General features: G+C 41.6%; 1 long non-coding RNA gene across 1 annotated transcript; it reads left to right on the top strand.

Moving 5' to 3' along the window:
* Window positions 1-19: 19 nt before the first annotated feature.
* On the top strand, window positions 20-20,100 carry LOC140595382 (uncharacterized). The gene is made up of 4 exons (XR_011996958.1): window positions 20-1,069; window positions 15,418-15,507; window positions 15,771-15,836; window positions 20,057-20,100. It is a non-coding gene; the product is annotated as an uncharacterized lncRNA (long non-coding RNA).
* The last annotated feature ends 3,158 nt before the right edge of the window (window positions 20,101-23,258 follow it).

The raw sequence follows: 23,258 nt of genomic DNA, 5'->3' as shown, positions 1-23,258 counted from the left end.
CGGGCGGAGCGACGCGTGCGTGCACAGGCGGGGCGGGGCGCGGCGCGGCGCGCTGGCCGTGCCCCCGCACGCGCGGCCCTGGAGGCGGGTCTCGGACGCTGGGTCTGCGGGTTATTGAGACCTTCCGAGGCTCCTTAGCCCTCCAGTATTTGCCCTTCGGGCGGCACGGCAGCGGCAGGTTAGCATCCCTGAGGCGACCTCTTCCCGTTGCCTGCCTAGGAGCCGTCCGCTCTGCTAGCCTTGCCGGCCGTGTTGGGCATGCCCTCCCCGAGACCCCGGCGCGCGGCGTCGCTCTGCTCCGAACCCACGTGCGGGGCAGAAAGGGCCTAGGAGCTTTCGTCGTGGCGTGTGGGTGTGTACCGTGGTGTGCGGTACTGGAGGAGGAGTGCTGCGTCCCAGCCTTCGCTATCTCCTCTGTAAAGTAGGGATACGAAATAACACGTGTGTTAAGAACTCAGCGCATAGGTTGTGCGCAATAAATGCCTGATAGACTGAGTGAAGACACACACAGCCCAGCCCTGCCTTGTTTGAGGCTGATCCAGGGGCCTTTAATTCTGTGGAGGTAATGTGGGATTATTTTACTCCGCACTATTCTCAAACATCTCTGAAGAGAGGCCAGCATAAAATTAGGAATTGGAGCACCCTCAGCCCACACACATCCGCTCCTAGAGCTCTTCTTGTCAGGTAGTTTGTCACTTTGGTGGCCCCACAGAAACTTGCCTCCTGACAGTAATCGAGCCTGGAATCTGGACTGGACCTGTGACTCGATTTAACCAATGGAAGAATGTGGCAGAAGTGACTACCAATTACAGAGATGAGCTTTGAGAATGCCTGGTGACCTTGATTTTGAGCTCTTGATGATCCTGAGCTGCTCCCCTTCTTCCACCTTGCTGTAGAAAGATGACACACACAGACCACATGGAGGAAAAGGACCCAGTTACTACCAAGAACTGAGGTTCCAGACACATGAACCTGATGAACCCATCCCAGTTAAAGGACAGTCATTGAGGGAAGAAGCCATCTAGGTTGTTCTAGCCATCTGAGCTCTTCCTCGTTACCTAAAACAGAGGTAAGTCTTTCCTACTGTGCCTTTTCCAAAATCCTGAGAAGTGATAACCTGGCTGCTGGTTTAAGCCTCTGTTTTAGAGAGGTTTGTTACTCAGCAATAGATAACCAGAACACTGTCAGACAAGCCTTGTGTTGTGAGGAATATTCCTGTGGCAGCTACCTCAGAGTTTGACCACCCTGCAGTCCCTGGGAAGCAAAGACATCCCCTCATATACCTGTGGAGACTTGCAGCTTTACCTTAGAGCACAGAATTCTAAGATTCTAAGGTATACCCCCACATTCATGCCCAGGTCCTGATCTACCTTACTGTCCATCCACTTCAAGCCTGGTGAAGCTTAGCAACAACACGCCGGCCTCACACCCAGCTCTCTACCCATACATCCCTCCTATTCCTATATGAAATGTATTGTTCAGCCTAGGCCCTACCACTGGCATTCTGGTTTGCAGGTGGTTGTGGCTAGAGTGTCCTACAGGGACTGTGTAGGATGAAGTAGGAAATGTAAGATATGGCCCTACCCTCTGGCAAGGACCCAGTCAGATGGAGGTGGCTTACATGAGGCCACCGCATGGCTTCAGGAGGCACTGCTCCCTCTACTCCTCTCCACCAGAAGTGGAACCAGCCTTTTCCTTCATTCCCCATGGCAAAACTGAACCCAGACTGTGAAGTTTCAAATAATTTTACCGACGCTCAGGGATAACAGAAAACGGTTTGCATCTACAGAGGAGCAATATGGCTGCCCTAGAATCTTGCTGCAGCAAATGTTTTTTTTTTCTTCTTTAATCTATTCCCTTATCTGGTTCTCTCTCTTTCCTTAGCCATGTTTTGCTCAAATTATCTTGCTTTAAAAAACAAAATCGGGACACCCGGGTGGCTCAACAGTTAAGCGTCTGCCTTTGGCTCAGGGCATGATCCTGGCGTCCTGGGATTGAGTTCCACATCAGGCTCCCTGAGGGAAGCCTACTTCTTCCTCTGCCTGTGTCTCTGCCTCTCTCTCTCTGTGTGTCTCATAAATAAATAAAAATAAAATCTTAAAAAAAAAATCTTATCTTGACCTATGAAGGGAAGTATTGCTATCTTTCTCCATTACTGTTGTTGTCAGAGTCCCCTGCACTTTATACTTCTGCATAGTGGATTAAAGATGGCTGATTCAAGTCCCTGTTTAGGCACCAAATGCACCTTTTGGGGCACCTGGGTGGCTCAGCCAGTTAAGTGTCTGACTCCTGATTTTGGCTCAGGTCATGATCTCAGGGTTGTGAGATGGAACCCTGTGTTAGGCTCTGTGCTGGGCATGGAGCCTGCTTAAGATTCTCTCCCTCTCCCTGACCCCAATAAATAAATATATAATGGCTACAGATTGTTTTACACTCCTTCCATGGAGAGATAGGGACTCATTCCGCCTACTCCTTGAATCTGGGCTGGTCTTAGTGTTTGCTGAACCAGTACAATGTGGTGGAAGTGATATACTGGAACTTCTGAGTCTAGATCTAGGAATTTTTACCACTTCTTTCTGAATGCCTTTGCACACTTGCTCTAAGGAAATCTAGCTGCTGTAAAAGAAGCCCAGCTACTCTGAGATTACTGTACTGTGGGGAGGCCAGCCCCAGCGGCTCCAGACCCCAGTGGTCCAGGTCTTCCCAGTTAAGCCCACATAACTAATTAAGTAGAGGGGTGTCATCTCTGCTGAACTCACCCCAAACTGCAGATAGATGAGCAAAATAAAGAAGTGTACTTCTTTAAGCCACTAAGTTTGGGGATGATTTATTTTGGGACCACAATAGATTACCAACATACTCTGTATCTTGCTTCCTCCAAAGATAAGTCTTTTGAGGTAGACTTGGTTAAGAATTGATTAAAAATGGCTGTATAAGGGCACCTGGCTCGCTTAGTCTGTATTCAACTCTTAATCTCAAGATTATAAATTCAAGCCCATGCTGGGTATAGAGATTACTTAAAAATAAAATCTTTAAAAAAGAAAGAATGGCTGTACAATTATATATACATATGCATCTATATATAACACACAGGCAAGTTCTGATATTATCATCTGGTCGTTCTGACGAAAAGCATCATTGCAGTTCCAGAAGTATGTCTGTTGGACCCCTCACGCCTTATCACCAACACTCTGTGACTGTTCTACCTGAAATCCCACACCATCTTTTTCTCCACTAGTCCTTTCAAGTGACCACTACCATGGCCTGGGAATTGTAATGTCAATGGTAAAGAATTCTAATGGCAGAGAATTTTTGGAACAGCTCTAACTGAATGGCCAAGGATATTTGTATCCACTAAGATGGTTTGAAGTTACCTCATCTTTTTTAAAAAAAATAAACTCAAGAAAGGCATTCTCTCTGCTTGTGTGACCCTTTGCTCTCTCTGATTTCATGTCATCATTTTCTGTATCTTTGCATTGTCTCCAGGTCAGGGACATGGATGGTTTTACAATTTTTTGGCTTTTACTCATGCATTGTCTTAGGTCGGTTTCCTTAGCAGCAGAGCCTGAAACAGGATTTGGGAATGCATGATTTTTTATGAGAGTGCTCTCTGGAGGCAATGAAGGAAGTAGGACAGAACAGGGAAAGGAGTTAAGCAAGAATATAGTCTTATCTGGAGTCAAGCCTCAGCCTGATCCTATGGAGAGCCTTAGGACATGAATTATTTTTTTTTAATTTATTTATTGTAGTCACAGAGAGAGAGAGAGGCAGAGACACAGGCAGAGGGAGAGAAGCAGGCTCCATGCACCGGGAGCCTGACGTGGGATTCGATCCCGGTTCTCCAGGATCGCGCCCTGGGCCAAAGGCAGGCGCCAAACCGCTGCGCCACCCAGGGATCCCAGGACATGAATTATATTATAGAATTGATTCCACCTTGAGGCAAAAGAACAGTGTTTTGTATACATATCTTATTCAGCAGCCAGCCAGCACTCACACCTGTAAGAGGGATCTAATAAAGGAAATTTGGGAGAGGTATCAGTCCACTATATACAACAGATATTTATTGAGCACTAGATTGCAAGGATGAATGTTGCCCTGGTAAAATATATCTGATCAGCTGTCTAACCTTCCCTAAGTATCAAAGGACCTTACTCTGTGCTATTTGAAACATTAACATTTTTTCATAAGTCAAAGATCTTATACTTTTGGTGCTCACTTCGGCAGCACATCTACAAAGATCTTAATACTTTTAGTCTACATGGAACAAAGCAATTCCCTGATTATAAATGTCAGGATCTTACCTAACATATAAGTTACTATATTGCCTGTGAAAAAGGTTGATCCTGAGGGTTTGAAACAAACAAAACTGGGAGGGTTTTAGGTAGGAAGGAAGCTCCATTGGGTAGCAACTTCCATGGAGAGATAAGTGAACTTACAAATATAAAATCCCAATAGTCCTTGGCAGGCTCTACAGGAAAATGTTTAGGGATCCTTGGCCTAGGAGAACAGGATTAGCCCCCTTAGCTGTTGGCAGAGCTCCTGGTGGCCTCCATAGGCAAGCCCCACAAATATAGGAAGTAGCCTTTATATTAACTCAATGGACAAGATCCAGTGTTGGGAGGAAATCACTAATTTAAAGGCAGAGAACTTGGAATTTCTATTAGATGTGTTGGATGCCCTCTCCCTCAAATTTCTACAATAGAGAACCAAGATTTTTCTCCTGTACATGGATAAGAAATTAGGAAAACAGGAATAGGGACACCTAGGTGGCTCAGCAGTTGAGCGTCTGTCTGCCTTTGGCTCAGGGGGGTGATCCTGGAGTTCCAAGATCAAGTTCTGCATTGGGCTCCCGATGGGTAGCCCGTTTCTCCCTCTGCCTGTGTCTCTGCCTCTCTCTCTGTGCCTCTCATGAATAAATAAATAAAATCTTAAAAAAAAAAAAAAGGAAAACAGTAATAGTGTTAAAAGACAACTGACCTTCCTAAGTTTCTTGTGACTGCCAAAACAAATTACCATAAACTCAGTGGCAAAAAAAAACAAAAACAAAACTAATTTATTCTCTCACGTTTCTGGAGACCAGAAGTCCAAAATCAGAGTGTCAGCAGGGCTGTATTCCCTCTGGAAACTCTAGAGGAAAATCCTTCCTCACCTGTTCCAGCTTCTGATGGAAGTTGGCATTCCTTGCCTTCTTGGCTTGTGGCCACATCACTCCAGTCTCTGTCTCTGTCATCACATTGCCCTGTCCTCTGTGTTGTCTTTTCCCATGTGTGTCTCTTATGAGAACACTTGTCATTGGATTTAGGGCCCATCTGGATAATTTAGGATGATTTTGTCATCTCAAGAGCATTAATTAATTACATCTACAAAGACCCTTTTCCTAAATATAATGTTCACAGGTTATGTGGATTAGGATATGATTATATCTTTTGGGAGCCACTATTCAACCCACTACCCAACCCTATACAAAATGTCAACTCATTCAATTCATTCACTTATGCAACTAATATTTATTGAGGCTACTATATACCAGAGACTGATCTAGGTTCTGGGGAGGCAGCAGTGAAAAAGCATATAAAAATCTCAGCCTTTCTTCACACTTGTTAATGATGACTATTAAAATAAAACCAAAAATAACAAATGGCAAGAATATGGATAAATGGGAACTGTTGTATACTATTAATGGGAATGGTAGTGTCCTGTAGAAAACAGTTTGGCAGTTCCAGACATTAAACTTTTTTTTAATTTTTATTTATTTATGATAGTCACACACAGAGAGAGAGAGAGGCAGAGACATAGGCAGAGGGAGAAGCAGGCTCCATGTACCGGGAGCCCGACGTGGGATTCGATCCCGGGTCTCCAGGATCGTGCCCTGGGCCAAAGGCAGGCGCTAAACTGCTGCGCCACCCAGGGTTCCCAGTTCCAGACATTAAAAATAGAATTCATGGGGCACCTGGCTGACTCAGTAGAGCATGTGACTCTTAATCTCAGGGTTGTGAGTTCAAGCTCCATGTTGGGCATGGAGCTTACATTAAAAAAAAAAAAATTACCTTATGATCCAGCAATCCAATTTTGTGGATATATCCAAAAACAATTGAAAGCAGGATCTTGAAGAGATATTTGTATATTCACTGAGGCATTATTCACAATAGCCAGGAGGTGGAAGCAACTTAAATGTCCATTGACAGATGAGTAGATAAACAAAACATGGTATATGTATATACAATAAAATATTACTCAGGGACACCTGACCAGCTCAGTTAGTGGAGCATGCAACTCTTGATCATGTTGTTTTAAGTTTGAACCCCATGTTGGGTGTAGAGATTACTTAAAAATAAAATCTTTTAAAAACAAATAAAAATAATAAAATATTGGAACACCTGGGTGGCTCAGTGGTTGAGTGCCTGTCTACCTTTGGCTCAGGGTATGATGGTGGAGTTCCAGGATCGAGTTCCACATTGGGCTCCCCATGGGGAGCCTGTTTCTTCCTCTGGCTATGTTTCTGCCTCTCTCTGTGTCTCTCATGAATAAATAAATAAATGGTTTTTTAAAAAATAATAAAATATTACTTAGACTTAAAAAGAAAAGACACAAGCTACAACATGGATAAATTTTGAAGACATTGAATATTGTATTATTTCACTTACATAAGATAACTAAAGTAGCAAAGTTCATAGAAACAAAGTAGAATGGAAAAAACAGGCAGTGGTTTAATGGGTACAGAGTGTCAGTTTTGTAGTATTAAAAAGTTCTGGAGATCTTTTGTACAATAATGTGAACATACTTAACACTGCTGAACAGTACACTTAAGAATGGTTGATGGAACACCTGGGTGGCTCAGTGGTTGAGCGCCTCCCTTCGGCCCACGGCATGATTCTGGAGTCCTGGGATTGAGTCCCACATCGGGCTCCCTACATGGAGCCTGTTTCTCCCTCTGCCTATGTCTCCGCCTCTCTCTCTCTCTCATTAATAAATAAATAAAAATCTTTTTAAAAAATCGTTTAAGATGGTAAATTTTATGTTATGTGTTTTTTTCTATCACAATTAAAAAAAATTTTTTTTTGAGAGAGAGTGAGCAGAATGGGGGGCTTTGGAGAGGGGCAGAGGGAGAGAGAATCTTAAGCAGGCTTCACACTTAGCATAGGGTCCAACATGGAACTTGATTTCACGACCCTGAGATCATGACCTGATCCAAAATCAAGAATCAGACCTTAGCCAATAATTTTTAAATTATTTTTTTTTAATCACTGCCTTTGGGCACCTAGGTGGCTCAGTCGATTAAGTATCTGCCTTCAGCTCAGGTTATGATCTCAAGGTGCTGGGATCGAGCCCCATATCAGGCTACCTGCTTAGCAGAGAGTCTGCCGCTCCCTCTGCTTGTGCTTTCTCACTCATGCTTTCTCTCTCTCAAATGAATAAAAAAAAAAAAATCTTTAAAAAAAATAAAATCAAATCACTGCTTTCATGGAACAACTAATTATATATACTTTTTAATAAACTCCATTAGGGGGATCCCTGGGTGGCTCAGCGGTTTGGTGCCTGCCTTTGGCCCAGGGCGCGATCCTGGAGTCCCGGGATGGAGTCCCGTGTCAGGCTCCCGGCATGGAGCCTGCTTCTCCCTCCTCCTGTATCTCTGCCTCTCTTTCTCTCTATGTCTATCATAAATAAATAAATAAATCTTTTAAAAAAATAAAAAAAAGGGATCCCTGGGTGGCACAGCGGTTTGGCGCCTGCCTTTGGCCCAGGGCGCGATCCTGGAGACCCGGGATCGAATCCCACATCAGGCTCCCGGTGCATGGAGCCTGCTTCTCCCTCTGCCTGTGTCTCTGCCTCTCTCTCTTTCTCTCTGTATGACTATCATAAATAAAAAAATAAATAAATAAATAAAATAAATAAATAAAAAAAATAAACTCCATTAAAGTATTACATACAGAAAAATGAAGAGAACATCCATATATAGCTTAGTGAATTTTCGAAGTAAACATACTCATAAGTAGGGCCCGGGTCAAAAAATAGAAGATCATAGGATCCCTCTTGGGACTCTCCTAGTCGCTACCTCTGTGAAGGAGCCACTCTCCTAACTTCATACATAACCAGCCTGGATTGGTATTGCCAGTTTTTCACTTCATATAAATGAGATACTACAATATGGAATCTTTTGTGTCTAGATTCTTTCATTCAGCATTGTATTTGTGAAATTCATCCATGTTATTGTGTATAGAGTAATTTGTTTTCATTTTTATATTCCATTGGCTCAATATATTTATGCCATAATATGACAGTTTATTTATCTATCCTAGTGCTGATGGACATTTGGGCAGTTTCCAGTTTGAGGGAACTATGAATAATGATGCTATGAACAGCCTGGGAATCCAGAACAGGTCTCTTGGTTTCTGTTGGGTATATGAGATATGCTGATAAATGTTTATCAACCAGCTCCCTGGGGAGGAAGCACCCTCATGTGTAGCATTTGTTAATTTCTATGGTGTAAATACTCCCACCATGGCCTCTTTCAAGCTACCAACATGATGTCACTGAATGAAGAATTGGGAAGGTACACAGACTGTGCTCTCAGAAGCCAGCGGGAACCAACTCCAGCACTGTGTATGCCTGGGAGATCTACTAATGCCCAAACAGACCTGCAAGAGACTAGGAGAAACATCTGAGAGGGATAAAGAGGAAATAAAGAGGAAAAGGCAAAGAGAAGATTCAGACCGAAAGAAAAACCTGACAACTGTGAGGGAAAGGGGGAAGGAAAGATCGGTTAAGAAGAGTCTCAGACTGTGACGCAGTTCTGAGAAAGGCTTGTCCAGGTTGAAGGGGAGTGCTGGTGCCAAAGTTGCCAGTTGGAGTAGCCCTGCATGTCTCAGGAAAGGGCCTGCATCAGCACAGCAGCAGCTGGGCTTCTAGTCAATTACATTCCCCACTGTAGGAGATCTGAGCAATGCACTTTCTTGGCCCCAACACCTGGCAGTATTTCTTTGCATCACCTCCCTGGGGATGAGTGGGACAGCTTCTCAAATGTCCTCTCTTAGATGCCTTACTTTTCACAAGTTAACTGTACAACCCTGGCCTAGCTGACTTGTTGGAAGTTGGAGTGGCCACTATAGACAATAAGCCCCAGGTTTCTTGGGTAATGTGCTAGAAAAGAGAGAGGGATTGAAGAACAGGTAACTGTTCTAATTATTATTTGGGGGGTTTTTTTTGTTCTAATTATTAAAGAAATAGAAGTTGACCATGCTATATCCCCAACTAATTTAAACCTTACTGCTTACATAAGGAAGGAAAGAATAGATAAGTAGAGTTAGTTAGAAATAGAAGCTGGAAAAGACCTAATAATCCATGTTACAGTTAGCTATTAAAGTAAAACCAATATGATATTTTAAAAAATATCCACAAATTCTTTGATATTCTAGTTAAAAGTTTAACTCCTCTCTGTAGAATGGAGGCCAGACGTAGTGACTCTCTTCTAACAAATAGGATGTAGTAGAATTGTGCTACATGACTTCTAAGGCTAGGTTATACAAAGGAGAGCTTCTCTTCCTCTCCTCCCTGTCCTTCTCTCTTCACTTGCTTTGGAGGAAATCAGCCATCACTTCATGAGGATGCTTGAGCAGCTTGTGAAAAGGCACAGGTGAAAGGGAACTGGGGCCCTGCCACCTAAAACTAGCACATACTTACCAAACATGTATGTTAACCAGCCTGGAAATGGATCCTTTGGCCCATCAAGGCTTCAGATGACAGCAGTCCTGGGCAATATTTAAGATCTCACAAAAGACCCTGAGCTAGAATTGCTAGTCAAGCTGTTCTTGAATTTCTGGCCCACAGAAAATGTAAGGATAATAAATTGTTGTAGGCCACTAAATTGGGCAGTTTGTCTTATGGCAATAGGTAATGAATACAGGCCACAAGAATTTGGAAGTCCGCCTACACATACCCAGTACTATAAAAGAAAATATTACCACTGAGACAATATGGCAAACCCATGGAGGATAGCCATTTCCTTGTTTCCTGCTTTGACTCCTAGAGAAGCTGACTCCTCTCTAAGATGACTCCCATCAAACCCACCATCCTGGTGCAGCCAGACGCCATCTCTATTCCTAGTGCTGGCCCAAGGCATTGATACTGACTGCTGCCAGTGTTGTGGTCAAGGCTTCTGATGCCCACACAGAGGTCTCTATCTCATGTTGCTGCCAAGCCACTGGCACCAACTCCCATCATCTGAGAAGCCACTGGCAGCAATGCAGCCTTCAATAGGGGGAAGTGGTTCTTGTGTTCACTTGTGCTAAGACCGTGCCAGAACCCCAGTGTGGGGGAGGGGTGACAGATAACCATGTGTACAGAACCAGCTCACCAAAAGCTTGGCCTGTGACTAAAGGTGTGGTCCAGATTGCAGTGTTTACCAAGTTAAACAGTCTAAAGATAGATCAGCATATCAAAAATGACTCAAGCAACAAAGAGAGTTTAGCTATGAACCTGAGCAAGTTAGGGCTAAGGGCATTAATTATGGACAGGGTTCAAAGAGGACAGAAACAAAGCAGACCTGGAAGAGTTCTGGACTTGGGCAGCTTAGAGGTATATACCTATGGCCATGGTCTGGGCCCCTGACCCTAAGGGCTGGCTTGAAGCCATCAGGCCCCCTTTTCCCCTATGCATTGCAAGGCTGTAGCTTTTTTTTTTTTCATGTGTAAAGTTCTCACAGAATTGCCAGGGCTCACTCAGACTTGGTCTGATACTGGCAAGGAAGCTTGAAAACTCTTATATTAGTTTAGGTTTCCCCAAAAGAAAGCCCCAAGGCAAGAATTCAAGGTTAATATGGGATGTAATTCCAGGAAGCAGATAGGAGAATAGGGAAGTGAAACTGGGAACGGAGGCCAGTCAATAAAGAGTGTGTTATCAAGCCAGTGACTACTGCGAACAATTCCACAGGGGAATTCCACAGGGGAAACTCTGGGAAGTGGAGTAGGATGCCTCAGAGAAGCAAGAGGGCTAGAGTATTTGAGGGTATTTATATACTAATTCCAGTCAGCCATTGTTGAAGGCTGCTAGGAGAGGGAGTGTTAATTACTGTGGGGATCAACAGGGATGCCAGATAACTGGTTGATCAGTATTTTATTTGTTTATTGGTCATTTAGTTCTCCCCTTCTGTGAATTGAGCATTCATATCCTTTGCCCATTTTTCTATTGGGCTGCTTATCTTTTTCTTACGGATGTGTGGGAATCACCTACATAGTCAGATACTAGTCTTTTCTTTATTATGTGTGTAACAAATATCACTTTCCAGATTCTGGTTTATCTTTTCACTTTCTTTATAGTATCATCCAATAAGTAGTTCTTATCTTTAATGCATATGAACTTATCAGTCTTTTCTCAATAGTCTATGCTTTTCATATCTCGTTTAAGAAATCCTTTCCTACCTTGAGGTAATAAAGATGATAATTTACCAGGAATTTTTACTTCTTATAGATAGTCTTTAATCCACTTGGAAATGACTTATATGAAGATGTAATATAGGAATTCACTATTCAATTTTTACCATGAAAAATCTCAAACATATACAAAAATAGAATAGTACAGGGGCTCCTGGGTGGCTCAGTGATTGAGCATCTGCCTTTGGCTCAGATCGTGATCCCGGAGTCCTGGGATGGATCCCAGGTCCTGGGATGGAGTCCCACATCAGACTCCCTGCAGGGAGCCTGCTTCTGCCTCTGCTTGTGTCTCTACCTCTCTCTGTATCTCTCATGAATAAATAAATAAAATCTTAAAAAAAAATTGGATAGTACAATGAACTCAATACCCAGCTTCAACAATTATTAACTTACTTCAGTTGACCACTGCTGTATAACAGATTATCCCCAAATTTAGCAAATTAAAACCGTTATAAACATTTATTATCTTGCACAGTTTCTGAGAAAATTTTAGGACTTTAGGGTGGCTCAGGATCTGTCATGAAGTTGCTGTCATGTTGTTGGCCTGGCTTGCAGACATCTGAAGCCTTAGCTGGGGTTAAAGGATATGTACCAAGGTGACCCTCACCTCTGGCTGGTAAGGTGTTGCTAGGAAGGATCTGTTTCTTGCCACGTGGCCACCTCTGCAGAGCAGCTGAAGCGTCCTCACAGCATGGTAGCTGGCTTCCCCCAGGACAAATGATGCAAAAGAGAGCAAGGTAGAAATTGCAGTCACTTTTATAACATAGTCTTGGAAGACACACAAAATCACTTCTACCACACTGTATTCGATAAAAATATTCTAGGGGAATATTCAATATTCCCCACATTCAAGGGGAGAGAAATTAGGTTCTACTTTTTGAAGGGAAGAATATCAACCTTAGTGGATGTTTTTAAAATCCGTATATAACTCACAAACAGTCTTATTTCAGCTATGCTTCCATCCACTCTCCCTTATAAACTGGATTATTTTGAAGAAAATTTCAGACATATTATTCAGTATAAACACTTTAGCATGAATTACTAAAAAGGTAAGCCTTAAAGAAATGTCATAAACACCATACCATAATCACACAGAAAGTTAACAATAATTTCTAATGTCGCCAAATATATCCAATCAAAATTCAATAGCATTCATTTTCCCCTGATACATTCCTTCTCCTTCTCTCCCTCTCTCTCTTAAAAAAAAAAAAAAAAAAAAAGTTTAAGACACTTCTGCATAACTCCAGATCCTTTCAGGCTCACCTGTCATTTAATCTAACATTGCTGCCCAGATCGGTTCTGCACAGGCTCCAGCCAGCTGCATACAGGTGTGGCCTGGCACTTCTTCAGGGCTTCTCTTTAATGCTGCAGTGTGGGATACTGTAGAAATATGCCTAGTATGTACAACCCAGAAGTGTCATGGACTTAAAACTTTTTTTTTTAAGATTTATTTATTTATTCAGAGGGAGAGAGAGAGAAGCAGAGACACAGGCAGAGGGAGAAGCAGGCTCCATGCAGGCAGCCCGACATGGGACTCAATCCCTGATCCCCAGGATCACACCCCGGGCTGCAGGCGGCGCTAAACTGCTGCACCACTGGGGCTGCCCTGGACTTAAAACTTTTTGAGGCAAACTTTGACCAATGGAGATGAGAACCAATGGACAATTGCTTTCCCTTTCATCCCCAGATCAACAGTCTGAAGACACAGTGTATGTAACTTCTCACAAGGTCAGTGGGATTAAGGAATCACACTCTTCATGGTGGCCAATTTAATCATGTGCTCCCCCTTAATTCTTGTGCTCCCCTGTTTCACTTATTGTCCCTCATTCCTGCCCTCTGAGACTGCACTCTTCAATAAAGTATTTGCTCATAGCTTTACTGTCAGGTTCTGCTTTCTGGGAGACCCAGGCTAAGACACGGTTGGTTCTAAGCAAGGTCTCCCTGATCATAGGTTTCATCCCCTCCCACTTCTTTTCCCTTGCAATTGTTTGATTATCCTAGTAAATCATAGTTTGTCCACATTGTAGATTTTGCTGATCTCTCTTGCTGTGGTGTTTATCATGTTCTCTCATTCCATATATTTCCAAAACTGGTAGTTAGATCTAGAAGCTGGATCATATTTAGGTTTGATATTTTTGGCAAGAATATTTCATGGGTGGAGTTACATACTTCCCATTGCATCACATCAGAAGATATAATGTTAGTTTGCATCTTTATCCATTTTAAGATGGATCAGTAAATTCAGGGGTAGCAATTCTAACCTACCCATTATAAATTCCTCACCAGTTTTTCACCTGATGATTTTAGCAGCCAAACATAATCATGCCCTAGAACTGTACTGTTCAACAGTACAATAGCAATAAGCCACATGTGGCTAAAGGTAATGAAAATTGAACAAATTAGAAATTTAATTCCTTAGTCACACTAGCCACATTTTAAGTGCTCAACAGCTACAATGGCTACTCTGTTGAACGATGCAAATATAGAATTTTTCCATTATCATGGAATGTTATATTTGACAAAGCTAGCCTAGAACCATTGCTTTATTTCAATTCTGATACTTATTATTTCTAGTATTTAATTTAAATCTATCATCCTTTATATGTTTACCAGCTGTTATTGTACATTCCCTTGTCAACTATTTAGTTGCTCTGAGGTATAGTTCATGGAGTTAAAGCATGATAAATGCTTATTTGCCTTTATGTACCAGTATTCAGGATGATGACATCATTGCCTAGTATCCTCCAGTGTTGACGGAAGCATTTTGTTGTTTTTATTGTTTTAAATATCATCATGGATTCACAAACAACATACCTGCTGTCTTTCAGTTCATTGTAGTTACTGTTCTTTTTGATGTTCACATTTTCCCATGTGCTAAAGGTTGTTTCTTACAGTAATATTGTATGGGTTTATCTGTTTGAGTTTTTTTTTTCTTTTTTTTTTTTTTTGGATTTCAAACAAGATATTTCAGGCTCTTCCTGTACATTTTATACTCCAGATATGAAATCAAATATTTCAAGTATCCTTGGTTCCTTTTAGAGAAAAATAGTATTTAGAGACCACAATCTGGATGCTAGGGGTACCTCTTCCCAGTGACTTGTGGTTTGGGTTTTTTTTTTAAGTTTACAGAGCTAGAAAATAATCTTTTCTGTTTTTTAAAGAAAATATACCTTAGGTTTACACTGATGTTCCAAATTCAAATTTAGGTCTATGGAGTTGTGGGACCCCTGGCTGGCTCAGGAGAGCATACGACTCTTAGTCCTGGGGTTTTGAGTTCAAGCTCCACATTAGGGGGTAGAGATTAAATAAATAAATATTAAAAAGAAAAGAAAAGGATTATAGAGCTATACTTAATTTCTTGGAGTTCATGTTTGTATCTCCTGGACTTAAATGAGAATCTTAGTTTTTCATGTCATCAAAACAAGTATTCATTTTCTTTGTCCTATACTACCGATAACAATTTCTCATTCACTATCTTGACTGTCATCCCTTAACATGTGACCTCCAAATTCTATGAATCAATTATTCTCTACCTGCATTTCCTCATTTGAGGAAGTTGCTATTCTCCCACCACCCATGACTTCGTGAACCAGTCAGTCAAGGAACTTAGCCTCCTCTTCTGTGAGAGTGGGAAAGAATCTCAGCTGTGAAGGATTAACACTCCATGGGTGAAAAACAAAAAACAAAACAAAACAAAAAAAACCAAGACACTCCATGGGTGAAGTTTGGCCAGTGCAAGGTGAGAGGAAGGAACCAGCAAATAATTTTTTCCTTTCACCATTTCAAAACATGGTGGGTTTGCATAACTTTTTAAGAAGACTCCTATGTAACTAAGCAACCAAATATGTTATCTTGAAGCTACAGTGAGCTCAAAAATATACCACCCTGTGGTTGCTTTCCTTCCTTCCCCTTGTCTCTAACTTTTGTTTTGGGATAGCACCTCCCATTAAGACCCTACCATGAAACCTTTGCCTCTTGCTCTGTCCACTAGGAAATCCAAGTAAGGACAATTTCCAAGGATCTTCTCTTCAGAAATGTGAAGAGCAGTGCTGGGAGCTTATGTATTCAATAAGCATTCCAGGTGAGTCTTATGATCAGACAAGTATGGCTGACATTACCATTAAGCATCCTCAATCTTCAGATCTCACATCACCAGAAAACTAACTGCTCGCGCTGTACAGAATTCAGAAGAGGAATCCATGCCGGGAACCCTTTAGATATAGCCATGGAGGACAATGAACAAGAGCAATGAGCACAGAGAATAGCCTGGAGGCAGTGAGATGGACTGAACAAGGATGTTGTCTGCTGCCAAACCAAAGAGCCTTTGCTGCTCCTGTCTTGCAGGAGGAAGTATGCATTATGAACCGGTGACTACTTCCTGATGTTCTCTCTCTGTCTCCTGTTCCAAATGTGAGTATTTATTGAGTGAGGTCTTCCAGTCTTCTTCCAACAATTTGTTTGTTTGTGTTATTTGTATGTTGCTAGACAGTGGGGAGCCACAGCTGGCCCTAAATTCGAAGAATGCAGCAAGCTCACAACTGAAGGAACCCCTCTTGCCCTGCCCACACACACCTTGCAACAGACAGGACATGACTTGAGCTATTTCTGTTTGGAAAGGGGGTGTTTTCATTTCTGTACCCCCAGAAGCATGTCATGAGACTGTAAGTATCTTATATGGAATTAAAAAAATTACTGGTAGAGGAGTGGGAAAGTGAGACAAAGAAAGTAAGGCAACCAATATAGGATCCATTATCAAGCCAGCTACTGTTGTGTACAATGGGGGCTTAATCCCATTGGAAACTCTGAGAGCCAGTGTAGAACATGCACTGCAGAGTTAATCCACTGCAAGGAGTTAGGGAGCTGGGGTGTCCATATATCAAGTCCCATGAGTCGTTGGTTGAGAGGAGCTCCCAGGGAGGATGAAATATTAGTTCCTCTACACTTTGGGCCTGCTGTGTAAGTGACAAAGACAGAGTAGGAAATAATCAGAGAAAGGCATCATACAAAGGAGCACACGTGCTGGCAGCTGGAAGCCAGGCCAGTACACGTGAAAGTGGTAAGGACAAGGGGATATAGGCAAAGCAGTGATAGCATCTGCTGCAAGAACTCAGAGGGTGTCTCATCATTTATGAGCTAGCTTCAGTACCTTAAATGGGGACATTCATTTAAATTGTAGGCACATGTGTGTGAATGCTGGGCAGTTAAAGAAAATGCAAACTATCTGATTCTGCTTTTCAGAATCACTTTCTCCCATTCCATAGGATTCTGGGGGGACTATCTCTCCAAAGGCCTCCCCGTCACAGAGCGTACAAATGACCCAAGCGGACCAATCATTGTAGTCATTATAGCAGATACTATTGGTGCCCCAGTCAGATCCCCTTTACTGGCCAGTGCACCCATTCTGCAGTTCAGGTGAGTGTTGCCATTAGAGGCTCACAGCCACAAACTTCTTCAGAGAATTTCCCTCAGGAGGAGGGGGCCAATTTGGCTGGGATATTGTCCCCTCCCATCAGGGGGCATTCCACATCTAAAAGGAGGTACAAAAGACAGCTCATCTATCTCATGGGAAGGTGAGGGAGACAATTCTGCCGGCAATTTATACATCAGAACTCCCCCAAGAGATCAGCTGGATCCTCACCTTTGTTAGTTTTTTCCCTGACCCTATCCTGCTTCCCATGTTCCCTTATAGGATTTTCCTGAGAGCATTCCTCCGTTGCTCAGGTTTAAGTCTCAGGCTCTGCGTCCTAGATGCCCAGCTAGGACACAATGATGAATTGGCCCAAAGAAGACATATGGCCCCAGCATAGCTAGAGCCTTTGGGATCATCTCAGAAAGCAGATCTGTCTTTCTCTAAGGTTATGAGCTATATATAAGAACAATGTAGTAGATACATGTTCACTCCCTGAAATGTACTTCATTCTACTTCTGATAATATTACATTGGGGCTCAGCGGTTTAGTGCCTGCCTTTGGCCTAGGGTGTGATCCTGGAGTCCCTGGATTGAGTCCCACATCAGGCTCCCTGTGTGGAGCCTGCTTGTGTCTGCCTCTCTTTCTCTCTCTCTCTCCTGTCTCTCATGAATAAATAAATAAAATCTTAAAAAAAAAAAAAACACAGTACATTGATTTTGGAGGAAGGAAGAAGGAACTACTTTTTTCTTTTATTCTTAGTTCTTTTACTCTGGGTGAAGATGACTTCTTTTTGAGTCCATAGGTGGGCATATGACTCACTATAACTAGTCACATTCTTCAGTGGCCACAGAGATTGTTTGGGGGGTGTCTTATGACCCAGTCAGAGCCACTGAAATATGAATGAATAGAGAGAAAAATTTTCCCACCCCCACCCCCACCCCCGTTTTTAGAGCATCAAGGATGGGGGGAACCTAGGGCTACTAGAGGCCAATCATGAGGAACCTGAGTATAAAACCAACACAGCAGAAGGCAGGATATTGTGGAAAGGCAAAATGAGTCCTGCTTTGACAATGTTGGAGCTCTTGGTTCAAGTTCCACTCAAAGAGAATCTCCCTTTAGATGATACTTCTTTGATTTCATAGGCTAATGAGTTCTCTTTTTTGTTTAAACCAGTTTGGGTTGGGTTTTATAACACTTAAAACCAAAGCAGTTATGATGAAATGATGCAAGAAAACATATTGCTGCCATGTGCAGAGCCCCTTGGTGACAATGAAACCTACACACAAAAAAAGAAAGAACTAAGAGAAGGAGAAAGAACACATAGTTGTGGGCTTATCTAAGCATCAGGATCCTGCCATTCCTGAAGAATATTGCTCCTTTGGGTTCTTAGTTATTTGAACACCAACTTCCCTTTTTTGCTTAAAGGAGTAGAGCTAAGCTTTATCATTTTTAAAGGAAAGAATTTTTTTTTTCCAAAGGAAAGAGTTTTCACTGACAATACCTTTTTCTCAATTTTCCTTTGAGTCATTTTTTCTTTATTGAATTAGTCACTATTTATATATTAGACATTGATTTTTTGCCCATTGTTTACTGTAAATAATTTATTCCAATCCACCACTTGTCTTTACTTTGTTTATAATATTTCTCATTATCTATAAGATTGTAAGTTTATGGGTTCTAGATCAATAAGCTTAACCTTTATCATTTTTGGATTATTAGACATGATTCTTTTGGTTGAGAGTATTAGAAACCCAACTCAATTTAGTTCAAATTAAAAAGTTTATTGGCTAACAAAATTGGGAAATCTAGATGTATTTGGTCCTGAGCCACAACTAGGTCATAATTCCAACAATGTCATTTAGGATAACTTCTCTCTTAGTCTAGGAGTTCTCTGGGTTTCTTTCCTATTAAAGTCCTTTTTGCCTTATTGGAAACATGGGCCATATTCTTTTTTTTTTTTTTTAAGATTCTATTTATTTATTCATGAGAGACAGAGAGAGAGGTATAGATATAGGCAGAGGAAGAAGCAGGCTCCATGCAGGAAGCCCAAAGTGGGACTTGATTCCGGAACCCCAGGATCACGCCCTGAGCTAAAAGCAGACGGTCAACCACTGAGCCACCCAAGTGTCCCATGGGGCATATTCTTACACTTGATGGTTCCAAAGGAAGAGAGAAAGACTGTATGATGGGTTTTTTTTATTTTTTAATTTTTATTTTTATTTATGATAGTCACACAGGGAGAGAGAGAGAGGCAGAGACACAGGCAGAGGGAGAAGCAGGCTCCATGCACCGGGAGCCCGACGTGGGATTCAATCCCGGGTCTCCAGGATCGCGCCCTGGGCCAAAGGCAGGCGCCAAACCGCTGCGCCACCCAGGGATCCCTGTGTGATGGTTTAGATATAGGAATCCCGGGAAAGCCTGTTAACCTGTTATGGGAACTCTGGCCAATATGTATTATATATTGATTCCTGTGTCTAATGGCTAGATCAGTCATTTCAAACTGTTCAGAATCTGCTCCACATGGATTGTAAGAGTTTTGTCATGGAAGAATGAAGGAAAGGAAAACTTGATAAGCATACAGTAGCTATCAACTCTGCCTCTTGTGTTTTGCTTATGAAAACCTTTTTCTCCTCAAATTATGGTTATATATATTTATATGTATATGTGTGTTTATTCTTTTCTAATTCTATCTATCCTTAACTTTTATTTATTTATTTTTAAGATTTTATTTATTTATTCATGAGAGACAGAGAGAGAGAGAGAGGCAGAGACAAAAGCAGGAGGAGAAGCAGGGACCCGATGCAGCACTTGATCCCGGAATCATGCCCTGAGCCAAAGGCAGACACTCAACTGCTGAGCCGCCCAGGCATCCCTCTTTTACTTTTAGAAAATCTGTGGGGCACCTGGCTAGCTCAATCAGTGGAACACATGACTCTTGATCTTAGGGTTGTGGGTTCAAATCCTACATTGGGTGTAGAGATTACTTAAAAATAAAATCTTTAAAAAATTTTTGTGGGATCCCTGGGTGGCGCAGCCGTTTGGCGCCTGCCTTTGGCCCAGGGCGCGATCCTGGAGACCCGGGATCGAATCCCACATCAGGCTCCCAGTGCATGGAGCCTGCTTCTCCCTCTGCCTGTGTCTCTGCCTCTCTCTCTCTCTCTCTGTGACTATCGTAAATAAATAAAAATTAAAAAAAAATTTTTTTGTATTTTCATTTTAGATCTGTATTCTACTTGGAAGGTATTTTTTTTTTGCTGGCACAAGGTAGGAAATCTAACTTAATCTTTTCCCATATGTAAGACCTATTATTTCAAAATCAAAACCATATGTTGAATAGTGTTCTTTTCCCTACCAATTAGAAATGACACATTCATTTCAAACTAAATTCTACATTTTTGTGAGTCTGTTTCTTGACTAGGCATTGTTCCATTGATCTAGCTTTCTATTTCTGTAATAATACAATGTTGTGGGCAGCCCCGGTGGCGCAGTGGTTTGGCGCTGCCTGCAGCCTGGGGTGTGATCCTGGAGACCCAGGATCGAGTCCCACATCACGCTCCCTGTGTGGAGCCTGCTTTTCCCTCTGCCTGTGTCTCTGCCTCTCTCTCTCTGTGTCTATGACTAAATAAATAAAATCTTTTAAAAAAATTTAATAATAATACAATGTTGTTTAAGTAACAGTTAACTTCTTTGGGAAGTTAACTTTTTTGCTTGATATTAAACTACTTCTAACAGGCATGTTTTGGGATGTTCTCTTTGCTTCTATTCTCCATTGATCTGTTTCTGTCAAATTTTTTAAATTTATTCAATAATTTTATTTTTTATTTTTAAAAAGATTTCTTTATTTATTTATTCATGATAGATCTAGAGAGAGAGGCAGACACACAGGCAGAGGGAGAAGCAGGCTCCATGCCGGGAGCCCGACACGGGACTCCATCCCGGGACTCCAGGATCGCGCCCTGGGCCAAAGGCAGGCGCTAAACCGCTGAGCCACCCAGGGATCCCTATTCAATAATTTTAAATTTCATTTTAATTTGTTAATTTTTACCAAAGCAACAAATTAAAATGATTTAAAAGGTAAAATAGCATCACAAAGCTCATAATGAAAAGTGTAACTCTCTTTCTTGATCCCGCCCAACCTATGTGCTGAAATTATTTTGCCTGGTCTTTCTTTCTTTCTTTTCTTTTTTTTTTAATTTTTTTTATTTATTTATGATAGTCACAGAGAGAGAGAGAGAGGCAGAGACATAGGCAGAGGGAGAAGCAGGCTCCATGCACCGGGAGCCCGACGTGGGACTCGATCCCGGGTCTTCAGGATCGCGCCCTGGGCCAAAGGCAGGCGCCAAACTGCTGCGCCACCCAGGGATCCTCTTTCTTTCTTTCTTTCTTTCTTTCTTTCTTTCTTTCTTTCTTTCTTTCCTTCCTTCCTTATTTTTTTCTTTCTTTCTTTTTTTAGATTTTATTATTTTTTTAAGTAATCTCTACACCCAACATGGGGCTGGAAGTCACAACCCCTAAGATCAGGAGTCGCATGCTCCACTAACTGAGCCAGCCAGGTGTCCCTATCCTTATTTCTTTTTATTGTTTTTATTTTTAAGATTTTTATTTATTTGAGAGAGAGAAAATGAGGTGGGGAGGGACAGAGGGAGAAAGAGAGAGAAACCCCAGCACGCTCCACACTCAGCACAGAGCCTGATGCAGGACTCAGTGTCATGACCCTGAGATCATGACCTGAGCTAAAATCAAGAGCCCAGGTGCTCAGCTAACTGTTCTACCCAGATGCCCCTCCATCCTTATTTTTAATGAGAATGCTTATAATGCTAATTTTTTACTTTTTAATAAATTAACAAGTCAGCAAGAAAGTAAAGCAGAGAAAGGAAAAAAAGAAGAAAAGAAAAGAGAAAAGAAAGGAAAAAGCAAACCATAGGCATACTTATCTATTTTGTCCATTCTGTCAGTTCCCGAAAGATGCTAAAATGGCTCATTATGATTGTGGAAATTTCTACTTTTTCTTCTAGTTCTATTTAGCTTTTCATATTGAGGACCACATTAGGTACCTACAAATTTAGAATAATTATATTTTCCTGGAAAATTGAACATTTCAGCATTAAGGAAAGTCTCTAGAAATACTGTTTGCCTTAAAGTCTATTTTGTCCGATATGAATATATCTACACTAGTTTTCTTTTGGTTAGCATTTACCCATCCTTTTATATTCAGCTTTTCTCCATCTTTCTTTGTGTTTTCATGACCTTTATGAAGAATACTAGCTAGATATTTTATAGAATTGTCCTTCAGTTTGAGTTTTGCCTGATGTTTGCTATTTGGGGGAAGAATAGCACAGAGGTGAAATGTCTTTCTGATCATGTGATATCAGGGAACACATAATATCAACACAACTTCTTACTGATGATGTTAACCTCAATCATTTGGTCAAGGTGTAATTTGTCATGTTTCTATGTTGTAAAGTTACTGTTTTTTCTGCTTTCCATATTCTGTTATTTGGAAATGAGTCACAAAGTTGAAGGGAACAAGGAAAGGAACTAAACTCTACCTTCTGCAAAAGAGGGAGAATGTCTACTTATATTATTTGAAATTCTTCTATAAAGATTTGTCCCTTCTCCCCCATTTGTTTATTTATTCAACCATCTTATTTATACAACTATGTACTCATGTATATTTGTTTTATACTTTGGGTTATAATTCAGTACCACATTATGTATTTTGTTTCCCACTTTATATTATTTTATTTTTTAGCTTTGGCCATTGGGAACACCTCCAAGTTGGCTCTGGTATCCCTCTGGTATGTCCCATCCTTTTTTTTTTTTAATTTTTATTTATTTATGATAGTCACACAACAGAGAGAGAGAGAGAGAGAGAGAGAGAGAGAGAGGCAGAGACACAGGCAGAGGGAGAAGTAGGCTCCATGCACTGGGAACCCGATGTGGGATTCAATCCCGGGTCTCCAGGATTGCGCCCTGGGCCAAAGGCAGGCGCTAAACCGCTGTGCCACCCAGGGATCCCTGTCCCATCCTTTATTGTTGTTTTTGTAGTTTTTGAACACTTCCTTAATTTCTAGTACTACAAAATGCTCCGGGCTCATCTTGTATTTTCCTTGTCTGAGCTTTAAATTTAGGCATTTCTCCAAAGAGCCCAGAGAGTTTTACTGGTGGAGAGTATTAGAAACCAAGATCTGGGCACTGAGGGTACTTGTTTCTCCTGGGATGTCACTGCTCCCAGGATCTCTCAGCAAGAATTAGGAAATATGTATGTATACTGACCTGCATAGGTACACGTTTGTTTCTAAATTTATCTCTATATCTATCAGTGTGTGTGTGTATATACATATATATATGAGTTCATGTTGATTGTCTATATTGCACTGAGTTCCTGAGACCTTTCCAACTAGAACCTTGTGACCTTTGAT

The sequence above is a fragment of the Vulpes vulpes genome, chromosome 14, assembly GCF_048418805.1.
Source record: "Vulpes vulpes isolate BD-2025 chromosome 14, VulVul3, whole genome shotgun sequence".
Lineage (NCBI taxonomy): Eukaryota > Metazoa > Chordata > Mammalia > Carnivora > Canidae > Vulpes > Vulpes vulpes.
The sequence above is the reverse complement of the archived record's forward strand: the minus strand, read 5'-3'. Positions and strand labels throughout refer to the sequence as shown.